At 41.6% G+C, this 23,531-nt stretch overlaps 1 protein-coding gene across 1 annotated transcript in view; it reads left to right on the top strand.

Moving 5' to 3' along the window:
• Positions 1-1,287: 1,287 nt before the first annotated feature.
• Positions 1,288-23,531, top strand: part of LOC140195384 (cullin-1) — a 125,335-nt gene continuing 103,091 nt past the window's right edge. The window contains exon 1 of the mRNA XM_072253596.1: positions 1,288-1,416. The gene's annotated coding sequence lies outside the window, so the exon portion shown is untranslated. The remainder of the gene's footprint in view (positions 1,417-23,531) is intronic.

The raw sequence follows: 23,531 nt of genomic DNA, 5'->3' as shown, positions 1-23,531 counted from the left end.
AGGAATGTATGTGTGTATATATATATATGTGTATGTGTGTGTGTGTGTGTGTGTGTGTGTATGTGTAAATAGTTTCAATATGTGATCAAATAAATTGTTCTGTTCTTTCATAATCAAATGTCCTGTATATATATACATACGCTTGGAGGTCGATCGGGGGGGGGGGGGGGGGGAGGTGCGGGGGCAGTGGTGCTACCTCCCTGAAATGAGTTTTTGCAGGGTGGGATGTCTGCAAATTTTTGCTAATGAGGATGAATGGGACTATGGCTCAAATTTGAATCAATAATTTTAAGGTGAGAGTATTAAAATAGCACAACAAGTAGAACTGCTGCTCCACATGTTCAATAACAGTGACCCTTATTCAGTCTTAACCTTCAATGCAGTCTGTGTGGAGTTGCACCTTCAGTGACCATGTGGCTTTCCTCCGAGAATTCTGGTTTCCTCCCACATCTCAGAGTCATGTAGGTCGGTAGTTCTAATGTACATTGCAAATTATCCCTACTATGTAGGTGAAAGGTAGTATCTGGAGGGTGTTGAAGGGAAAGTGGAGAGAATAAAATGGGGTTCGTGTAGATAATGGTAGGTGTGAATTTGTTGGGCCTGTTTCAGAGCAGTATGACTGAGATACAGTATATTCCAACAGAATGGGGAACATCGTTTTATGGGCTGTACAGCCTAATTCGCATCTAGGTGTTGATTCTGAGCGAATAATGTCTTTTGGTCTACTTTAAAGTAATAGGCAAACACGAGGAAATCTACAGATGCTGGAAATTCAAGCAACACACACACAATGCTGGTGGTTCATTTGATGTTTGATCATTTGGTCATGCAGGTTTGATCATTTGTTTCTATTTGTCGTAAGCGGAAAACACATTACTGTATTTGGCAAATTCAATATACTGTAGCTGGAGGTCAAAATTCACCGAACACCAAAAAGGTTATAGATCAAAATGAAATGGTTGTTTTATTAGGGAACGGCATTGTACAGTTAAACTGCAAACTTCGTCGATAGTTTTGTTCATGATTTTATTAAAATGAAATTGCATCAGAGTTTATTTTAAAATCGCACTACCTCGAAGGGATTTATCTTCATCAAACTGAGAGATGCAGCTCTTCGCAGATTATCTTTGTTTATGTCTGTGTGTGTGTTCGGGAATAACAACGTGCGCTTGCTTCTCAGACCTGTTGTTATATATAAAAAATAGCGAAAGAGGTTTTAACTACTGCTGTCGCAGCTACAACTTGGAGCCAGAGTGAGCGCGGGAGGCTGGGAGCAGCGGAACTCTTGTCTGTGGAGTTTGTTGCAGGCGGAAGGCGGGCAGCGCGGAATCTGCGGAGTGGAGGTGCTGGGTCGGTTGGAAAATTAAATAGCTGGAAAAGGAGGCGAAGCGGCTGGGAGCCGGCGACGGGGCGATGGTAAGTACAGGACTTGGCGGGGGAGACGAGAAGGAAGAGGACAGGTAAGGTTGGGGCGGAGTCGGTGCCCCAGGACCCGGCCCGATTCCTCCTGACTCACGGTGATTCGAGCTGGTGGCCGGAGGCCGGGCCGCCGCCATGTTGTGTCGGCAGCGCCCGAGCTCTGAGCTGCAGGCCTGGGAAACGCCGGCTCCGAGGGTTGCTGGTCATGCATCACGGGCTTGGCCTGGAGGGGAGTGATGAACCGTTATATCTCATTTATTTTAAGGCCCCCAAGATTGAAGACGGCTGTGTAACTGGGTGCCTACATTGAGGGGGCAAGGGGGTCTGGCTGTGGCTAGGAGAGCCGGAGGAAACCTAGGCCCAGGCCTTCCTCGTGCTTATTGCGCATCAACTGGCAACCAAGCGGCTGCCTCTGGCTGGTTCCCGCACACCTCGTCTGCCGTCCGCAGCTTGGCTTCCGCTGACTGGGCGCCTTGGGTCTTGGTGCGAGTACGGGCTGTGTGATTCTTGGTATGCTCGCAGCTCCGTCTCCCGTTAATTTACTGGCAGTCGGATTAAGTAAAATGCCAGGATGCCCAGATAGGGTGGTATGGGGGCGGTTTAAATGGAACCCTGGCTCTGCAACCTCCTTATATGGATTTTGAATGATAAACATCGTTTAGTTGCCAGCATAAAATATTAAGTTTTGGCTAAAAGAGTTCGATTGTCTGTCCTGCCCGTAATTTTTTTCCCCTAATTTTTGGAAATTTCGGTATCTTTTTCTGTAAAGCAGACTAAGGTTTTAGTTCTATTAATGCTAGTGTTCTCAGGAACATTTTTGTTTAACTCTTTAACTACTTAAGCGGGTAATTATAAACTCTTTCGTGGTTAATTTTGTTTCCAGTGTGTTTTGTTAAAAGTAATTTTAGCATGTGTTTAAAAATAATAATGCTTAAACTTTTGTTATCTACGCATTGTAAAGGAATGTTATGTCATACTTTATATTTAAATCAAATTAACATTAACCATGCCACCAAAAACACTAAAGTACTTAGTGGAAGGTGAGGCAACATTTATGCACAGAAAAACAGAGTTAAGTGTTTCAGGTTGATACCTTTCATCAGATCTAGAGTGCTTTGAAGCATTAACTCTGTTTTCTTTGAGGGTTTCCAACATTTTCTACTTCTATTTCTGATTTCTCAAATCAATGGTACCCCATGTCTGTAAAGCTTTTGAAATTGGATCAGGTTTATTTCTTCTGTCCTTGAGGATAAAGGAAAAGTTACAAACCTTTAGGATCATTTGATTTATGATGACATTTGTTGTGATTTATCAAGGTATTTTGATTTACTAGGCTGTTTCTGTGTGACCATCAGTAATCTAATGAGTGAAATAAAAACAGAAAAATGACAAAGACAAATCAGAAAGTGTCTTTGAGGAGAAAAGGTTGATGCATTGGTGCATTTAGCATTACTGGAGATGTAACTAAACCCATAACAAATGAGAAAATCTGCAGATGCTGGAAATCCAAGCAATACACTACACACAAAATGCTGGAGGAACTCAGCAGGCCAGGCAGCATCTATGGAAGAGAGTACAGTCAGCGTTTCGGGCTAAGACGCTTCAGGTCTCACAACAATCTGCTTGGCTCTTAATTTACCTCTGAAATAAACCATTTAACTGTACCGTAATATCAGTGTCTGAACTGAAGTCATAGCTAGCCTGACTTCAGTGGTTAGAAACATGTTGGAGTCTATTATTAAGGATGAGGTTTTGGGATATTTGAAGGCGTATAACAAAATAAGCCAAAGTCAGCATCGTGTCCTTACGGTGAAATCTCGACTGACAAATCTGGTGGAATTCTTTGAGGAAGTAACAAGCAGGATGGACAAAGGAGAGTCAGTGGATATTTATTTCAGAAGTCCTTTGACAAGGTGCCATGTATGGGGCTGCTTGACAAGATAGGAGCCCATGCTATTACAGGAAAGATACTAGCATGGATAGGCACTAGTTCCTAGTTCCTCCACCCATCTTCGCACTGTCCACAAGGCTATCAATTCCTTCATCCAAATCATTGACATACAAGGTGAAAAGAACAGGTCACAACACCGACCCATGTGGAACTCCACTAGTCACCAGCAGCCAACCAGAAAAAGCTCCCTTTATTCCCGCTCTCTGTCTACTGCCAAATAGTGTTGAGGAAGCAGGGTGTCTGCAGGAGGTTTTGTACAGAGTGGGAGAATGGGCAAAGAAGTGGCAGAAGGGATATAATGCAGGGGTGGCCAACCTTTTACATTCCATGCGTCAATTTTTCTCATGCACAAGTTCAGATGTGATTTTTTTTTCACGCACGAGTTCTATATTAACATATTTTTACAATAATTGAATGGGGGTACAAAAGTTGTATGGTGCATCTGAACTCATGAGTGAAAAAATTGACGCATGGAATGTAAAAGGTTGGCCATGCCTGATATAGTTCATATAAGTGTGTGGTCATGCACCTTGGTAGAAGGAGTAAGGGTGTGGATTATTTTATAAAAGGGGAGAAAATTTAAAATCAGAGGTGGAAGGGGACTTGGGAGACCTTGTGCAGGATTTTCTAAAGGTTGCAGATTGAGATCCGTGGTAAGGAAGGCAGATGCAATGTTAGCATACATTTTGAGAGGACTAGAATATGCTGAGGCTTTATAAGGCATTGGTCAGACTGCAGTTGGAGTATTGTGAGCAGTTTTGGATTCTTTATCTAAGAAAAGATGTGCTGGCATTGGAGAGGGTCCAGAACAGGTTCATGAGAATGATTCCAGGAATGAATAATATAGGAGTTTTTTATTGGCCTGGGTCAGTACTTGCTGGAATTTAAAAGAATTTGGGGAGGGGGGGTCAGGAGGGGGTCATTGAAATCTATTGAATATTGAAAGTCCTTGATAGCTGGGATGTGAAGAGAATGTTTCCTGTAGGGGGGAAGTCTAGGACCAGAAGGCACAGCCTCAGAATCGAGGGACATCCATTTAGAACAGAGATGAGAAAGAATTTTTTTAGCCAGTGTTTGGTGAATCTGTGGAATTAATTGCCACAGATGGCTGTGTAGGCCAAGTCATTGGGTATATTTTAAGGCAGGTTCTTGATTAGTAAAGGTGTCAGAAGTAATGGGGAGAAGGCAGGAGAATAGGGTTGAGAGGAATAATAAATCAGCCATGATGGAATGGTAGAGCAGCTTGATGGGCTGAATGGCCAAATTCTGCTCCTGTGTCTTATGGTCTATGGTCTTATAACCCCCATGTTAAAACAAATGGACCACTGGCGATCAATCCAAGTAAATTCAGATCCAGCCCTAAATATCTTGCAATTTCAACTTTGTGAAAATCCTGGGACAATTATGGACACTGATCTCACTGCCGAGTCAAATAACAGCCTGGCATCATCGTATTTACAGAATTATGTCTGCAACATGCCAAGTTCATTCATAGTCCTTGAGGAGGAAGCTTGTCTAGGAGGCCTCCAGGTTGACTTCTAATCTCATGATATCCCAAAACACCTGGTGAAATGTAAGAGAAGAAAACTCCTCCTGATTACCTATTAATAACTCTCAGCTAATGAATCAATGCTGGACCACTTTGAACATCACTTGTCAGAAGCACTAAGAGTTGCAAGGGCATGGGATGCACTCTAGTTGGGGGCTTCAGTCTTCATCACCAAGAATTGCATGGTAGCATCGCCAATGACAGGTGACTGAGTCCCCAGACTGAATCTATCTTAATTACTTTTCCCTAGATTCCCTTAAGGTGTTTGTTACTTTCAAGCTGAAGAAATTTCTTCTCAACTTTGCTTTGAATAACTGGCTCATGTTAAGATTAACTCCCGGCTGTCGTTATCCCAATCATGAGGAAACATCATCCCTGCTTCTAATCTGTCGAGCCTCTTTCGAACTATGTTTTAATTAAATCACCTTTTATTCTTTTAAACGAGTGTATAGGTTTAGTTTCTTAACCTCTCAATGTATGACAAACTCACCATCTTAGGGTCAATCTGGCGATCCTTTGCTGCACTCCCTAAATCATGAGCATTGTTAGTAGGGATACCAGATGTACAGACAATATTCTGGTGCACAGTTCTGGTGTCCTTTCTATGAATTGGACCTGTAGTCTCACCTGGCCCTACATAATCAAAAGGAAAGACTGTTCCTACAATGACGCTTAACATTTTGTTTCCTTCCTTTACTTGATGTACGTGCATGTTATCTTTTAATCATTTGTGTACAAGGGTAGAGATCTCTCTGAACACCTGCACTTCTCAAACATGCACCATTTTAAAACTGTTCTGCCATCTACTTTTTCTACTCAAGTGGATAATCTTACATTATTCACATTACATTCCATTTGCCATGTTCTTGTCCCATTTTCTTAACCAATATCTCCAGGATTTCCCTGTGTTCTTCTCATAGCGTACAATGTCACCTAACTTTGTATCATCACTGTATTTGGACAGTGAGATAAAGAGCAATATATCCAAGTCACTGATGTAAATTTTAAATGGCTGTGGCACTAGCACTGATCTCTGCTGCTCCTGATTTGATACGTTCTCCAATCTGGGGAAAAGATCTATTTGTCATTGTTTTTCTGCCTTTTAACCCATCTTCACCCCACCCTGGTACAGGCCTTTATTCAAAATGCTTGCGGCTAAAAGTGTTTCAGATTTTGGAATGTATAATTGCTTGGATTGCCATAATTTCCAGCTGAATTTATGTACTTCTGGTAAGCAGTCTTTGCTTGCACATGTTCAACACACATGTACTTAATAAAAAATATTACATACCTTTTTAATACAAAGTACAATGTGTGCAGGATAACAAAGCTGCATAGCAACTTCACAAGAATACCTGAATCAGTTGTTGAACAACAGCAAACAATGGCTAGCTTTCAGCCTCCACCTACAATGCCGTGTTTTGATTAAAAGGTTTATTTGTATTTTACTTTCTTAAGGTTTTATGTAAGGTATAAAAACAGTCAGTATTACAAACCTGTTCTGGTGTTAGATTTTCATCAGCAGCGATCTTCACAAACCCATTAATGAATTTCTCTGGTGCTTCATAACCTGTAGATACTTTATCTTTAATTTTTTTTTAAATCTTTAAAAATTAACGCCTGCTTTTACATAAATTTCTGCAACTAGCCTGTTGAATATTCACAATTTTCACTTTGTCGTGATAGATCTTTGTTTGTTTCATGATCAGCATACCGTTAACCTGCATATGTTCACTCCACTGATGATACACAGTCAAGATCTTCATTTTTTTTGCTTTATGCACTGTTTTTCTATTTTTCATGAACTTTTCATTACACGGGTTAGGTTACTTCTCAGACTTTCTGTGATGTGCAGAGACCTGCATGTCGCCTGGGAACCTTCACAGTACCTTGTGGAATTTTCAATTTGTGACATCATGTCAGTGCTCAAAAATTTCATATTTTGAAGGTTTTTTGGATTTTGGAATTTCAGGTAAGGGGTATTCAACCTGTATGTTATCCCCAACCCGATGCAATCTTAATAATGTTTAATAATTGCTTGAGTTGAAACTTAACAAGGGCCACCTGGAAGTTCATATATGCCACCTATCTGGTTTTAAGTCATACTTTAAAACAAAAGTCCAATAGATTTGTCAAGTGTGAGCAAAGAGCATGATGAATGCTTGACCTTGTCCTTGGTAGTCTTTGAATGCATCAGCCCATGACAGCATTGACAGGAGTGATTGCCACATGGTCTTTGTGGAAAACTGATGACAAGCTGTATGATGTGCACTGTCATTATGCTAAATGGATGGTCTCAGGATAGCTCAAAGCTGGACATTCATAACAGACTGCAGATCATCGGTAGCAGTTTTTCATGGCTGTCTGTAACCATGTGGTCCAGCATATCCCTTATTCTAATGTTTCTATCAGCTAGGGGGATTGACAGTGGCTCAGTGATGATTGTTGCCGTGTATATTGAAAGCAGCACGTGGCAGTCCTAAAAAATTGGTATCAGTGTTGTAATACTGTTTCATAGGACTAAGTTGAGCAATTCCTAATGGATCACATCTAAACTCTGCAGTCAATATCACAAATATTGGGAGAAGATGCTCCAAAAGTACCTGCATTATCAATGATAGCAACCCCCAACCATAGTCATGTTCTGTCAGAAGTGCCAGGTGGGCAATCATCTCTGCTTCCTCCTAAAATTCCATCTTCACCGAGGCCATTGTTTAATCAGTTGATTCACTTTATAATTCAAAGAAATGGACAATACACTGGATAAAGCAAAATTTATCTAAACAACATTCTTTTAATAATAATTGAACTCAATTAATTAAAGTAGCTCTACCATTCAACAATATGGAAGATTTACCTGTTATATCATGTTCATTAAAGCAGGACAGATTATTTCCAGCTAATTACTGACCAGTCTTTCTGCTTTTAGTCATTAGAAAGGTGATTGAAGGCACCCTTGATCATTTGTTTCAAGCAGCATTTAGTCACCAAACTCACGCTCACCAGTGCAGTGTGGATTTTGCAAAGACTATCATCTCCCGACTTCACTGCCTTGGTCCAAACATGGAGTTCCAAAGGTGACATGAAGGTGGCTGTTCTTGACATCATTCAGCACTTGTCTGAGTTTGAAATTAATGAGTTCTGCTGAAAGTGAATTCAATTGGCATCAAAGGGAATGCATTCCTATTAGTTGAAGTGACACCTTGCAGAGTGGAGCACATTATGGGCTATTGGCAAATAATATTCAAGCCATGGAAGTGGCAGATAGTGACCACCTCCAATAAGAGAGTGTCTAACCATCTATCAGTCAGGCATCTCCAGGCACTTTATCATCACCATGGCCCATGAAATCAGCATCTGGTGGTCACCTTTGACCAAAACTCAACTGAAACAGTTACATAAATTGTACGAGTACTTTGGCAGCTCACAAACTGATATTCTACAACATATGACTTGATCAAGGCACCTTAGATCTCTACCATGTCAGTAGTTGGAATACTCTCCATTTGCCTGGACGAATGCAGCTCTGTTCAGGAAAAAGTGTGATTGCCAAAGGTGCTCATTCCTTCCACTACTGTACACAGAGGCTGAGGTATGCATCATCTACAGTATGCATTTCATTTATTCATCTGGCCTATTCTGATTGATCTCCTAAATCCATAGCCTCGAATGAGTGGCACAATGTGGTGCATGGAGTTGCCTGCAGTCTCCTAAGTTGTACGCCATTGTGACCTGGAAGTAAATCACTGTATCTCCTTTGTTACATGGTCTAAATCTTGCAACTTTCTAAGCTTCACTCTTTGAGTATGGCTAGTTTTCTTTTCTCTAGCTTGAAATATTCATATATTTTTTAAAAAGTGTCAAATGAGTGAATGTTTGGGGATTAATGATAGCAGGCCCCAATAATAAGCTGAAGCATTTTCAGTCTTGGTGCTATTTCGACGATCAACAGTGCTATGTCCTGAAATTCCGACCTTCACAGAAGCCATTCTTTGATCAGTTTGATTCACTTTGTGATGCCATGAAATGACTTGTAACACCAGATAAAGAGTAAAGATGATCCAGCCAACATTCTGATGTTAGTACTAATTAAAATAATTTGGGTGTTCCATGGCGTAATTAGTGATATGCAGTCTGACCATAGTTTTGACAGGTTCAGTACAACTTCCTGGCTTTTGTGTTCTAATGCACAATTTATGACTTGGGACTGAGAGGCTCAGCAAGTGCTGCCACACTTAAGGATTTGAGCACATGTGCATTCAGATCTCTCTGTACCTGCTTACCCTGAAGAATTATGCCAGTTAAGGAGAATATTATTTCTCTGTATTCTTCAAGCATATAATACTTAGTTTTTCTAACTTTCATCTGTCACCTTTTGTTCATTCAATTGGCCTATGTAGATTCAGTATTGTCATTGCCAGCCCTATTCCCAAGCTTTGAGTCCTCTGTGTATTTGGAAATTTGATCTGCTGCACATGTTTATGAAAATAAAAGGCTACATACCTAGTTTTGACTTCGGGAAAAGGACTATCTGCCACTCTTCTGTCTGAATAAATAGCCATTTACTATTATTTTGGCCTACTTCAAATCATGTTGCTACTACCCCTTCAGTTTTGCTGGCTATTCTTTCCTGTGGGATTGTAGCATAATAAGTTAAAATAAGTACGTACTGTGACACCAAATCAAGTTATCAGGCGATTGATGCTAATGAGAGAGATAAGAGAGACAATGGAGAAATGTTTAAATGTTAATGAGGAGGAGAGGGAGATTAACGGAAAAGAAACACAGTTCAGCTATGAATATCGCATGAACATCGACTTCTCTAACTTCCCCTAATACCCCACCTCCCCCTCATACCCCATCTGTTACTTATTTTTATACACACATTCTTTCTCTCACTCTCCTTTTTCTCCCTCTGTCCCTCTGAATACACCCCTTGCCCATCCTCTGGGTCCCCCCCCCCCCTTGTTTTTCTTCCCGGACCTCCTGTCCCATGATCCTCTCGTATCCCTTTTGCCTATCACCTGTCCAGCTCTTGGTTCCATCCCTCCCCCTCCTGTCTTCTCCTATCATTTTGGATCTCCCCCTCCCCCTCCAACTTTCAAATCCCTTACTCACTCTTCCTTCAGTTAGTCCTGACGAAGGGTCTCGGCCTGAAACGTCGACTGTACCTCTTCCTACAGATGCTGCCTGGCCTGCTGCGTTCACCAGCAACTTTTATGTGTGTTGCTACAATTCAGCTATTGACAGACTGGTTACTTTGAACCTGAACTGTTTGAAGTTTGATGGACAAGTGATACCCCAGCAGGGGGATAAAAGGAGCAGGTTCGCTAGGCACGGACACACACCACGAGATAACGAGACCCTGGAAGAGTGGTGTGCCCCCACGAGTTGGTGGGAGTTTGGAGGTCCGGTTCGCGGGAACCGACCATAGACTCACAGGGTGTAAAGGTACTATCGGTGGGAACCTGGTGTGTGTGTCCGCCCTTGCCTGGGTGCCGGGTTCCCGCGGAAGAACGGTCGTATCTGGAAGGGAGGGGTCACAGTCGGTGACCACAGCGGGATAGAAGACATAAAAAGGGTCTGCCTGAAAACCAACTGCGAAGACATCAAAGGTCTACCTGAATCAAATTGCACCCCCCCCCCCATGGCACAACAGTGATTACCGTGAACTGTACTAAGCTGAAATGAACTCTGCGTCACTTGAGACTGATCATTTTACCCCTAGACTGAGGTAGAGCTTGGTTTGATTCCTATTACCCTAGTTCTGTGTACATGTGTGTATTATCATTGCTAACCTGTTGCATTTATATCCTTATGATTAGAGTACTGTGTTACTTATTTCTTTAATAAAACTTTATTAGTTCCTAGTAACCCAGACTCCAATGAGTGGTCCATTTCTGCTGGTTTGGCAACCCAGTTATGGGGTACGTAACAGTACCTACAAATTTTAGATTTGAAAGTTTATCTTTGGGAAAGGTTCCTGATCAGGGAAGCATATGAAGAGGTGAGGTTAATGAAACGCTCTGTATTAACGGAATGAAACGTTCAAGAAAGCTTTTCTTGGCTTAAGTTTTCACTTCTTCCCTATGGCCACATAACTACTGAGTTTGTTGCTATTCTTTTGATTTCAGTAGTACCTGGGGAACAACTTTAGAGCCCTCAGTATTTCATCAAGGCTTATCTAGACTTTGCTAAGCTTGATTGTCCCCTCCACTGTTAAAATAAGATTATATAGTATCTTTTCAGTTTTATAATGGAAAAGTTAGGTATTATTTGGACAACATTCTTTGTTGTACATCCATTAACACTGATTTAGTGACGTTATTTTATTTGTGAATTCTATGATTATGAACACTTCTTTTATCGCCTCTACTTAGTATCCTGTGCCAGAAAAAATATAATTTAAGTAGAGCCAGAAAGATCATAATATTTTAACTCATTTATTAAATTCTATAAATACCTATCCTCCTCCTTCCTATCCTTGTACTTGTATTTTGTTGCATGCAAGTAGTCATTGTGAGTGTCATGGACCGTGCTATGCATCACTGGACTTGTGAATAGCTTGTCAATATTTCAGTATGTTGACCTTGATTGCATACCAACAGCGAAAAAATGAAGTAGTTTTATTTCTCCCAAACTTTTTCACTGTTATAGTTGCAGTCAAAGATCCTTTGTGGTTTGAGTTGTACTCATTTAGGCAGCATCTGTGGAGGTGAATAAACAGTCGATGTTTCAGGCCTTCATGAAGACTGGAAAGGAAGAGGGAAGAAGCCAGAATAAGAAGGTGGGAGAGAAAAGGAGTACAATCTGGTAGTTGATTGGTGAAACCAGGTGAGGGGCAGGTTGCTAGGGGTTGGGAAAGAAGATATAACCTCTTATAACCTCTACACTTCTTACTTCAAGTGAAAGAGATAAAAGGCTCATGAAGAACCATTCTAAATGAGGAAAGTGGATCATGAAAGAGGGGAGGTGGTGGGCAGGTGAAGAGAAGAGAAAGGGTGAGAGGGGAGCCAGAATGGGGAAATGGAATAAGAAAGGGGGGTGAGTGGAAATTACCAGAAGTTCAAGAAATCAATATTCATGCCATCAGGTTGGAGGCTTTCCAGGGGTAATATGAGGTGTTGCTCTTCCAACATGATTGTGGCTTCATTGTGACAAAGGATGCCATGGGCTGGCATGTTGAAATGGATACTGGAAGTCTAATGAAATGGGTGGCCACTGGGAACTCCTGCCTTTTGTGGTGAATGAAGCGAAGGCACTCTTTGAAGCAGTCTCCTAATTAACATCTGGTCTACATCAGGATAGCGTAGATGATCCCACCAGACTCACAAGTGAAGTGTCTCCTCATCTGGAAGGACTGTTTGAAGCCATAAATGGTTGGTGAGGGAGGAGATGTAGGAATAGGTGTAGTACTTGACCTGCTTACAGGGATAAGGGCCAGGTGAGGGATCACTGTTAAGGCGGTGAGGGGTTGGGTGAGGGCAGATGTGCAGGAAATGGAGGAGATCCAGGTGAGGACAGCATTGATGGAGGTGGAAGGGAAACCCCGTTCTTTGAAAAAGGAAGACTTGCCAAATTTTCTAGCCTCATTCTGAGAACATGCAGCAGATACAGAGGAACTGAGAAAAGAGAATAGCCAAAAACTCAATTGAATGCCTAAAATTTATACTTTGTTTCAAGAAAAATGCATTTGTTCAAGGTGAAGTTGAATTGTCCATTTATCCTCCGTAAGTTCGTTTTGTTCAGAATACAGAACATCTTGTATGCTGAACAGTGATTGTAAATTTCTTCATGGCTGTTGAGAAATCATTTTCCTTGCATTCTGTATCATTTATGATTGTTACTGTTGCATTGTGTATTAATGTTGCTTGATTAAGTTCATAAGTACCAAAGTATGTAAGTCTAGCTTCAGCTTCATCTTGTAATAAATGCAATTGTTTTGTAAGATTGTTGCCTTTTGAAATAAACTCACTTTAATTGCTCTCTTCTTATTCTGATTACCAATCTTCCCATTGAGTTCTTCAATTATCTGAAGTCTACCATTTAGTTTATCAAAACCAGGCTTTATTTTTCATGAAGAATAATTAATTCATTCAAAAATCTATTCTGCTTTTAATGAAACTTGCGAATTTATAGCAGTTCCAACATGCCATTTGTTTATTATGATAGACAAAAATATGTACATCCTTACTAATAATTACAATCGATGTTTCTGAGCTATAGATCCCTTGTTATTAGAAAATGGAAGTTAATAGAATTTGGTTGTCTCAAGACCATTGTAATTGGGTGCCTCTCATTAGCTTCAGAGTTTTGTATATAGCTCTGAAGATGATTACAGGGACGATCCAGGTGATTGAAGTTCTGACATGAAAATCCACCCTTGTGCAAACATGGTTTTAAAGAATTTGTCAAAGTAATAAAATGTTTTGCAGTATCCATTAACAACTGGTTACTGTGCATTTTCCATTAGTTTAATTATGGGTAGTGTTGTGAAATGATTTTTAGGAAGTGTATGCAGAGCAATGTGTTAGTCATAGTAGTCATAGTCATACTTTATTGATCCCGGGGGAAATTGGTTTTCGTTACAGTTGCACCATAAATAATTAAATAGTAATAAAACCATAAATAGTTAAATAGTAGTATGTAAATTATGCCAGGAAATAAGTCCAGGACCGGCCTATTGGCTCAGGGTGTCTGACCCTCCAAGGGAGGAGTTGTAAAGTTTGATGGTCACAGGCAGGAATGACTTCCTATGACGCTCTGTGTTTCATCTCCGTGGAATGAGTCTCTGGCTGAATGTACTTTGTGCCCAACCAGTACATTATGCAGTGGATGGGAGACATTGTCCAAGATGGCATGCAACTTGGACAGTATCCTCTTTTCAGGCACCACTGTCAGAGAGTCCAGTTCCATCCCCACAACATCACTGGCCTTACGAATGAGTTTGTTGATTTTGTTGGTGTCTGCTACCCTCAGCCTGCTGCCCCAGCACACAACAGCAAACATGATCGCACTGGCCACCACAGACTTGTAGATATGGGTGGCTTTAGAAAATGGATGTTTCTAACTTAAAGAAAAATTGACTTGCAGATAGTTCTCATGAACGGGACCCATGTGTAATATGGAGACTGCCTCCTCTTCATTTTGATAATTTAAATGGTAGGCTCCAGATCACTGAGAAATTTTAGAATGCAGTTTATCCAAGTAATGTTGAAGGTCCATATAATTTGAAGAACTCAATACACAGTTTTTACTGAAAACCAGGGTTAAGAAGAAATGGTAAACAAAGCCGTATTGCACAGTAAAATGTTCAGTAGCTTTTTATATTGTGATAACAACAAACTAATTATATATTTCATAATACACTGTATGATATAAGGATGACTTAAGTAACCACTGTATATATGTTTCCAAGCATACTTGGCAAAAGGTAATTAAGCAAAGGTATATTTAGATGCCTCAAATTATTTCAGAATGTATCGTACTCCCCTTTTGCATTTCTCTTGTTCAATTATTCTTCATAGATTTGCCATACCAAAGATTTGCCATATCAAATGGATGAGCATAACATGGAAAAGAAATTAAACTATTGAACTTTGTTTGGAGTGTCAGTGTTATAGTTGCTAAAGCCATTATTGAGCCTTGGCATCTGAGAAAATTGATGTAAGGGAGCAAAGTGATTGTAGTAGTAGTAAATTAAATAAAAATCTCGATGTACAAGCTTTATAGAATGTAGACTTTAAGCCTATTAATAAAACCACACAACTTGAAACGTATAGCTAGCTCTTTGAAAGATCTTTGTTCTTTCCAGTTTCCTGCTCTTCATACACACTTTACTCCGTTTTGAAAAGTTATTAAATCCTTTGTTAAATGATAGGGGAAACATACTTGCCTTTATGCATGCTATTTTACCTGTGGCAAATACAATTGTTAATGGCAGTTGTTAAGGAAGTATTCAAGTAACAGTCTTCAGAGAAACAGAAGTCTGTTTTTCATGCTGAGGCCCTAATGTCAATAGTTTCAAATAGCACAAGCAGTTCAAAACAGTGTATCTGGGATATGAGTAGCATACGATCATATTTAACTAGTCTGATCTATCATAGCCTAGCACATCCCCACCCACCTCCAAATTTACTCAAGTGAGAAATCCTTAATCTGACGAATATAGAAGAGCATATCAGGAACAGGCCAGGATTGTGAAGCTACAACACGTGTTACAGAGTGTAAGTAGCAGATTGCATTAAAATAAATGATCCCAGATTTTAGTCAACTATCAAAATGTCATCTCTGGCTCAGTGTCTGCTCCTGTAGTACAGTCGGCCCTCCTTATCCGCGAGTTCCTCATGCGCGAATTCAACCAACCGCGAGTTGAGAAAACCCGGAAGTGCTCTTCCAGCACTTGCTGTTTGAGCATGTACAGACTTTTTTTTGTCATTATTCCCTAAACAATGCAGTATAACAACTATTTTACATAGCATTTACATTGTATTAGGTATAAGTAATCTAGAGATGATTTAAAGTATATGTGAGGATGTGCGTAGGTTATCGTGGATCGGGATCGGAAAAAAAACGGAACTTCTCTTACTAAGTAAGTCGGAACAGGTACATCCGGTATTATTTAGTGTCAGTTAGTCAAACGTTTGTCTTAGTATATAGTATATATTTTACCTTTCTATACATATAAAATACTTAACATACGTTTCAGCGCCAGGCTCGGGAACGGAAGTTCCCGAGTTCGATCTAGTGACAGATGGCTTCTGAGCGCACTGTCCATCCCTGCCGGGTTGATGTGGAGGATCAAAAACCCAAAACCCAATAATTAAACCACTGCGTTGCTTAGTAACAATTGTAGCTTTAACCGGGCAGCGCCTTTCTCATTTTATCCTTTAAAACTGTTCCGATTGTTAACCGACTGTAGCCTAACGCTTTTCCAATGACCGATGGCATTTCACCTCTTTCTGATCGCTTTATTATTTCCACTTTTTATTTTCAATCGTGATTGTGAGTATTTTGGTGAACAGAAACACTGCAGATTCAGAGCTCCGCCGCCGGGTCCTAATGCCCACCGCACTGAGACAGGTTAAATATGGTCCAGGGTTCCACTGAGTCATAAGGTCCACCGTATTGAGACAGGTTGAATAAGGGACTTCAGCATCCACGTTTTTTGGTATCCGCGAGGGGTCCCGGAACCAATCCCTCACGGGTAAGAAGGGCCGACTGTATTATGCTTCTGCAAAGTACTTTGGTGTTTATTCTCGTGTTGAAGCTGCTATATAAAAGATTTTTAGTTACTATGCCTAACCACTGTTGTGCTTTTATAGGGTAAAGACATTGGGAAAGCATTAGGTATGCTATAGCAGTCATTCAGTGTTTTATTTTTGAAGCCAAAAAAATAGAATTCTGGAATTAGATTCTAAAGCAGAAAGTACCAGAAGTGCTTAGCAGATCAGGCAACATCTGTGATGAATTGGAGTGAGTGGTGCTGCTTTAGCCCATTTACACAAATGGATTGAATAATTAAGGTAGCTTGTTTCCTATTATTGTCAACATTATTTTCCAGTTTGTGTGTGCAGAAATTTCTTAGAAACTCTAATTTGGTGCAGTGAAATTCCACTTAATATCCTTTTTGATTGTAGTCAGTTGTATTACAAAATGTAGTATTTTGCATTTCCCCAGCACCCCCACATGCACATAGCCACTTGCATCATAAAGGCTTTCCCACTGTCATTCATGTCACATCCTTTCACATATACATTCACCCAGGTAATAGTGGCTCAGTAGGTACATTTTGGCAAGCTGTCATGGTTCATTGATCTTAATTTGGATTATGATGTGACTCATGTCAGTATGATGGGAGGTAACTGAAGCGTGTGATGCAGGTATCCTGGAAAACATCTAATAATGAACTCAGTAGATTGATCTTTCATCATTGTTGCACATCCTGGGAAGGTAATCTAAAGTTAATCTTACATAGGATTATTATATGTTGACTACTAATGCCAGCACTGCAAGACTTCTGATTGTGACATCGCTATTATTTATGAAGAAAACTATTTTAGTCCTTGGGTACTTATGAAAGGCTTTTCCACAAAAAGTGGATTCAAGAATGCTCAATGGTGAAGTTGAGGTGATTTTTTTTTAAGAATTCATCTGATTGTATTGTCATATTGTGAAATTGGACCAAAGGCTTAATGAGTATGGCTTGAATTATCTGAGTCATTTAATGTTATTGTCTATATTATTATAACAAGAAAAGCTATGCCATTTTTTACTTTAGTATCAATATGACATTTTGTAAAACTTCTGGTATTTACAAGGGATCTGTCTCCCTACTTAAACAACAGGAATTCTGCAGATGCTGGAAATTCAAGCAACACACATCAAAGTTGCTGGTGAATACAGCAGGCCAGGCAGCATCTCTAGGAAGAGGTACAGTCGACGTTTCAGGCCGTGACCCTTCGTCAGGACTAACTGAAGGAAGAGTAAGGGATTTGAAAGTTGGAGGGGGAGGGGGAGATCCAAAATGATAGGAGAAGACAGGAGGGGGAGGGATAGAGCCAAGAGCTGGACAGGTGATAGGCAAAAGGGGATACGAGAAGATCATGGGACAGGAGGTCCGGGAAGAAAGACAAGGGGGGTGGGACCCAGAGGATGGGCAAGAGGTATATTCAGAGGGACAGAGGGAGAAAAAGGAGAGTGAGAGAAAGAATGTGTGCATAAAAATAAGTAACAGATGGGGTACGAGGGGGAGGTGGGGCCTTAGCGAAAGTTAGAGAAGTCGATGTTCATGCCATCAGGTTGGAGGCTACCCAGGTGGAATATAAGGAGTTGTTCCTCCAACCTGAGTGTGGCTTCATCTTTACAGTAGAGGAGGCCGTGGATAGACATGTCAGAATGGGAATGGGATGTGGAATTAAAATGTGTGGCCACTGGGAGATCCTGCTTTCTCTGGCGGACAGAGCGTAGATGTTCAGCAAAGCGGTCTCCCAGTCTGCGTCGGGTCTCGCCAATATATAAAAGGCAACATCAGGAGCACCGGACGCAGTATATCACCCCAGTCGACTCACAGGTGAAGTGTTGCCTCACCTGGAAGGACTGTTTGGGGCCCTGAATGGTGGTAAGGGAGGAAGTGTAAGGGCATGTGTAGCACTTGTTCTGCTTACACGGATAAGTGCCAGGAGGGAGATCAGTGGGGAGGGATGGGGGGGACGAATGGACAAGGGAGTTGCGTAGGGAGCGATCCCTGCGGAATGCAGAGAGAGGGGGGGAGAGAAAGATGTGCTTAGTGGTGGGATCCCGTTGGAAGTGGCGGAAGTTACAGAGAATAATATGTTGGACCCGGAGGCTGGTGGGGTGGTAGGTGAGGACCAGGGGAACCCTATTCCTAGTGGGGTGGCGGGAGGATGGAGTGAGAGCAGATGTACGTGAAATGGGGGAGATGCGTTTAAGAGCATCGCATATTACTCTCCGTAACTTCTGCCACCTCCAACGTGATCCCACCACTAAGCACATCTTTCCCTCCACCCCCCCCCTGCATTCCGCAGGGATTGCTCCTTACGCAACTCCCTTGTCCATTCGTCCCCCCCATCCCTCCCCACTGATCTCCCTCCTGGCACTTATCCCTGTAAGCGGAACAAGTGCTACACATGCCCTTACACTTCCTCCCTTACCACCATTCAGGGCCCCAAACAGTCCTTCCAGGTGAGGCAACACTTCACCTGTGAGTCGACTGGGGTGATATACTGCGTCCGGTGCTCCCGATGTGGCCTTTTATATATTGGCGAGACCCGACGCAGACTGGGAGACCGCTTTGCTGAACATCTACGCTCTGTCCGCCAGAGAAAGCAGGATCTCCCAGTGGCCACACATTTTAATTCCACATCCCATTCCCATTCTGACATGTCTATCCACGGCCTCCTCTACTGTAAAGATGAAGCCACACTCAGGTTGGAGGAACAACACCTTATATTCCGTCTGGATAGCCTCCAACCTGATGGCATGAACATCGACTTCTCTAACTTCCGCTAGGCCCCACCTCCCCCTCGTACCCCATCTGTTACTTATTTTTATGCACACATTCTTTCTCTCACTCTCCTTTTTCTCCCTCTGTCCCTCTGTATATAGCTCTTGCCCATCCTCTGGGTCCCCCCCCCCGCCCCGTCTTTCTTCCCGGACCTCCTGTCCCATGATCCTCTCGTATCCCCTTTTGCCTATCACCTGTCCAGCTCTTGGCTCCATCCCTCCCCCTCCTGTCTTCTCCTATCATTTTGGATCTCCCCCTCCCCCTCCAACTTTCAAATTCCTTACTCACTCTTCCTTCAGTTAGTCCTGATGAAGGGTCTCGGCCTGAAACGTCAACTGCACCTCTTCCTACAGATGCTGCCTGGCCTGCTGCGTTCACCAGCAACTTTGATGTGTGTTGTCTCCCTACTTACTTCTGTTTGCTAGCATCCCCATATTATAATTCAGCAGCGCAATGTTAGTTCCCAAAGGTATGCAGGTGACACCCAATTCTGCTCCACATAACCACGCTTGACTTCTCAATTGTCTCTAAATTGTCAAACTGCAAACCTAACACTCGGCATTGGTCAGAAATTTCTTCTATCTAAGTTTCAGTAAAAGCAAAGCAGTTGTTTTTGGTTTCTCCTGTAGCCACCAATTCCATAATACTCTGAGACAAAGGAGCAGAAGTAGATCATTTGGCCCTTTGACCCTGCTCTGTCATTCCATGATGGCTGATTTATTATCTCTGTCAACCCCATTCTCTACCTTCTCCCCATAACCTTTGAATCCTTGACTAATCAAGAACTGATCAACCAACACACATCAAAGTTGCTGGTGAACGCAGCAGGCCAGGCAGCATCTCTAGGATGCCGAACTCGTTTCTGCATATTCCTAGAGATGCTGAACCCACCGAACTCGTTTCTGCATATCCGTTTCTACCTCCTACCCAAGATCCACAAACCTGCCTGTCCTGGTAGACCTATTGTCTCAGCTTGCTCCTGCCCCACCGAACTCGTTTCTGCATATTCCTAGAGATGCTGCCTGGCCTGCTGCATTCACCAGCAACTTTGATGTGTGTTGCTTGAATTTCCAGCATCTGCAGAATTCCTGTTGTTTGCGTTTTTAAAAAAGAACTGATCAGCCTCCACTTTAAATAGACTCAAAGGTTCAGAGGTTGAATTTAATGTCAGATAAATGTATACATCCTGAAATGCTTTTTCTTCGCAAACATCCACAAAAACAGAGAAGTGCCCCACAGAATGAATGACAGTTAAACGTGAGAACCCCAAAGTTCACACCCCTGCTCCTCCCCCCTCCTGCATGTAAGCGGCAGCAAGCAACGATTCCCTTGCCCCCCCCAGCAAAAAAAAAGTGTACCTGCTACCGAGCACAAGCAGAGAAGTGTGGTGATAGCAAAGACGCAGACTTGCAGTTACCCTGAATACTCGCATTTCATCCGTTATTCGACAGACCACAGGTTTTCTCTCTCTCCCTAATTAGGGAGAGGGAAGTGTCCCCCATTATCACAGCGAGCGGGAGACATACCAACAGCCCGCTGGTTTACGATGTTAAAAAGTCCATTTCATCGCCTTTTACGAGCTCTGTGCCTGAAGATTGCAAAGATCTTGAGTCTTTGGGCCCACAGCGCAAGATCTTCTGCCCTCCCCGTCAGCACACAAGTCTCCTGTCATGACATTGGCCCTCGATCCGCCCGTCTCCAGAGCCCCGACATCTTAGGCTTCCAAATACGAGTAAGACTCTCAGGCCGAACCCTTGGCATATTGAACAACAACGGCTGGTCCTGAAACCCCAAGAATGGGTCCCATTCCTGCAAAGAACCGAAGTCTCCCTGTAACTCCAGGTGAGGGTCTTCAAAAGAACCTTGAAAGGGAAAAATAAAGATATTAAAGATAGAAGTAGAGCTGTTTCCGAAGATGCAGGCAAAGGAGTCGCCGTTTAGTGCCATCTTAACTTAGCTTCTGCCTCCAGAAGATCAATAACTTGCTCTCCACAACCACCTGTAGGAAAGAATTCCACAGATTCACTACTTTCTGGCTAAAGAAGTTTCTCCTTCTCTCTGTTCTGAATGGACATTCCTCTGGTCTGAGAGTGTGCCCTTTTCCTCTCTGACTTAAACTGAGACAGACTGTTGACAACCTGGATGTAACTTTTAACCTGTGGACTATATTCAGTTAGATCATTTGTTTTTACTTCTAAGATTGCTTGTCTTTGTTTACTTTTGAAGAGATCTTGGGACTATTGGGGTAGTTTCACTGGATCAAAAGTTGTGAAAGTTTATAAAAAGACTGAGGATGGTGTAGTAGCAGCAATGTTAACCATTGTACTCCAGAGACCCAATTTCTATTTGCACATTTTCGCTGTTCCAGTGTGCCTCTGCCCAACTCCCCAAATTATCTGGTTTCTTCTCATATGACACAGATATGCCAGATGGTCAGTAAAGTGGCTACAAGAAATTATCCCATGGATAATCAGGAGGAAGAGGTTAGGGATACAAGGTAGAACATAGAATTGGTTTAGAGGGGTGTTAGAGGTTTGGCATGAATTCAGTGGACTGGCATGCTTTTTTTTAGTACATACTCTATGACTGAATTTCATAGATAATTAACATTTTACTAATTGGTGTAACAATGAAAGTGTAGAGGATAGTCAGTTGGAAAATTGAGGTGACACAGTTTTTTTTCTTAAATTGCTATAGAACCATGGATTTGTTTACCAAAGTGGTCACTTGAGGATATACATTTTTAGAATTGATGCATTTTTTGAAATGGAAACACTCTAGGAACTACCTCCAACATCAGTGTGCTACCATAATAGGCTTCCAAATTTCTAAGATGTATGTCATAGTAGGTGCTGATGGAACTGTATTTTACCTGCAAGCCTGACATGCATTGTTTATTTTTCTGCTTTCTTTTGGATCTTGAAGGAATATATTTATCTGGACGACATATTTAGCCCATTTTTTTTATACCTCTTTCAGGTGCGTGCATGTCTGTTGGGAAAAATAAGCATTCAGGCAGTTCTGAGGACACAAAAGAGATGAAGGATTTCATGAGTAATAGAACAGGTCCTGTGATCTGAGCTCAAGGGAAAAATAATTAAGAGTACTTGGATATTGGGGATATTGAGCTAGAGGGAAGGGGCTCCTTGGGAATTGAGTCCTGGAATCTAGGAGCATTGGTGCCTTACTTTGATAGTAAATGCAGTATTGAAGGTTGAATAACCTCTGTATTTGGGTGAGAAAAGGTTAAGAAATTATTATTTACTTCCATAATACTGAAAACTGTCATCAAAATACATAAGAAATAGATTTAACATCAAAATCCTACTTGGATTATAGAGTGAGGAAAAGCAGGAAAAGAGGATGCTGTCCAAGTTGCATGCCATCTTGGACAATGTCTCCCATCCACTACATAGTGTACTGGTTGGGCACAGGAGTACATTAGGCCAGAGACTCATTCCACCGAGATGCAACACAGAGCGTCATAGGAAGTCATTCCTGTCTGTGGCCATCAAACTTCACAACTCCTCCCTTGGAGGGTCAGACACCCTGAGCCAATAGGTTGGTCCTGGACTTATTTTCTGGCATAATTTACATATTACTATTTAATTATTTATGGTCTTATTACTATTTAATTATTTATGGTGCAACTGTAACGAAAACCAATTTCCCCCGGGATCAATAAAGTATGACTATGATTATAGCTGATCTTTTACCTTGACATCACTTTAACTCACTAAATCATATTTCTTGAATATTCAAAATTCCATCTGTCTTGATCCTGATTGTACAGTTTTTCCACAGCTTATGAACACCTGCCTTGTGTACAGCTGTACATATTGACAAACATTTGGGTGACCCAACATGTTGGATTTGCTTGCTGCTATAGTCTCCATTTGCTGGGTGGTAGCAGGGCATTTCTTGGGCCTTTCCTCAGCCGAGCTGCCCTGGGAGCATTAAGCAGATTTGCTAATTCACTCACTGAGTTAGTGAGACTGGCTGTTGGCCACTCTACCCATGCTGCCTTGTTCTGTAGTCACAACTGTTTCTTTGAGACTCTTCCATGCACTATATTCCATTTTCAACTTGGTAACTATTTGGGTTACCAAGTTCCCATGAACAGAACCCTTTCATAACTCAAGGATCTTTATTCAGCGTCTGAGCTTCCATATCTTCCTTGGAGAGGTAACTCTGAAGCTGTACTAACCTTTTGGGTGAATAAATCATTTTCTGCCTTGAATAGTGGACCTCCTATTTTGATTCAGTCCTCAATACAAAATTCATAACCATGAGTTGAAGCCAGTAAGATACTGAATTTCAATATACTTACTAACCTTATGTTTGGAGACTGGAAAAATATATACTAATCGGTAATAAGACAAGAAATAGATAGCTAAAATACACATCATATCAAACTGGGATTTGTTGAAGGCTCCAGTCCTTTGGCCTGCCCATATTTTTAAAATCATTATTTATTTTGTTGGTAGCAAGGAAATTGTAACAAAGGATATATAGGTACTACATTCATGCACCTGTTTATATAAGGTAAATTAAGACGCTTGTATACAGAATTTCAAGACCAAGCT

This window comes from Mobula birostris, chromosome 3 (genome assembly GCF_030028105.1).
Source record: "Mobula birostris isolate sMobBir1 chromosome 3, sMobBir1.hap1, whole genome shotgun sequence".
Lineage (NCBI taxonomy): Eukaryota > Metazoa > Chordata > Chondrichthyes > Myliobatiformes > Myliobatidae > Mobula > Mobula birostris.
This window is presented reverse-complemented; position numbering and strand designations above follow the sequence as displayed.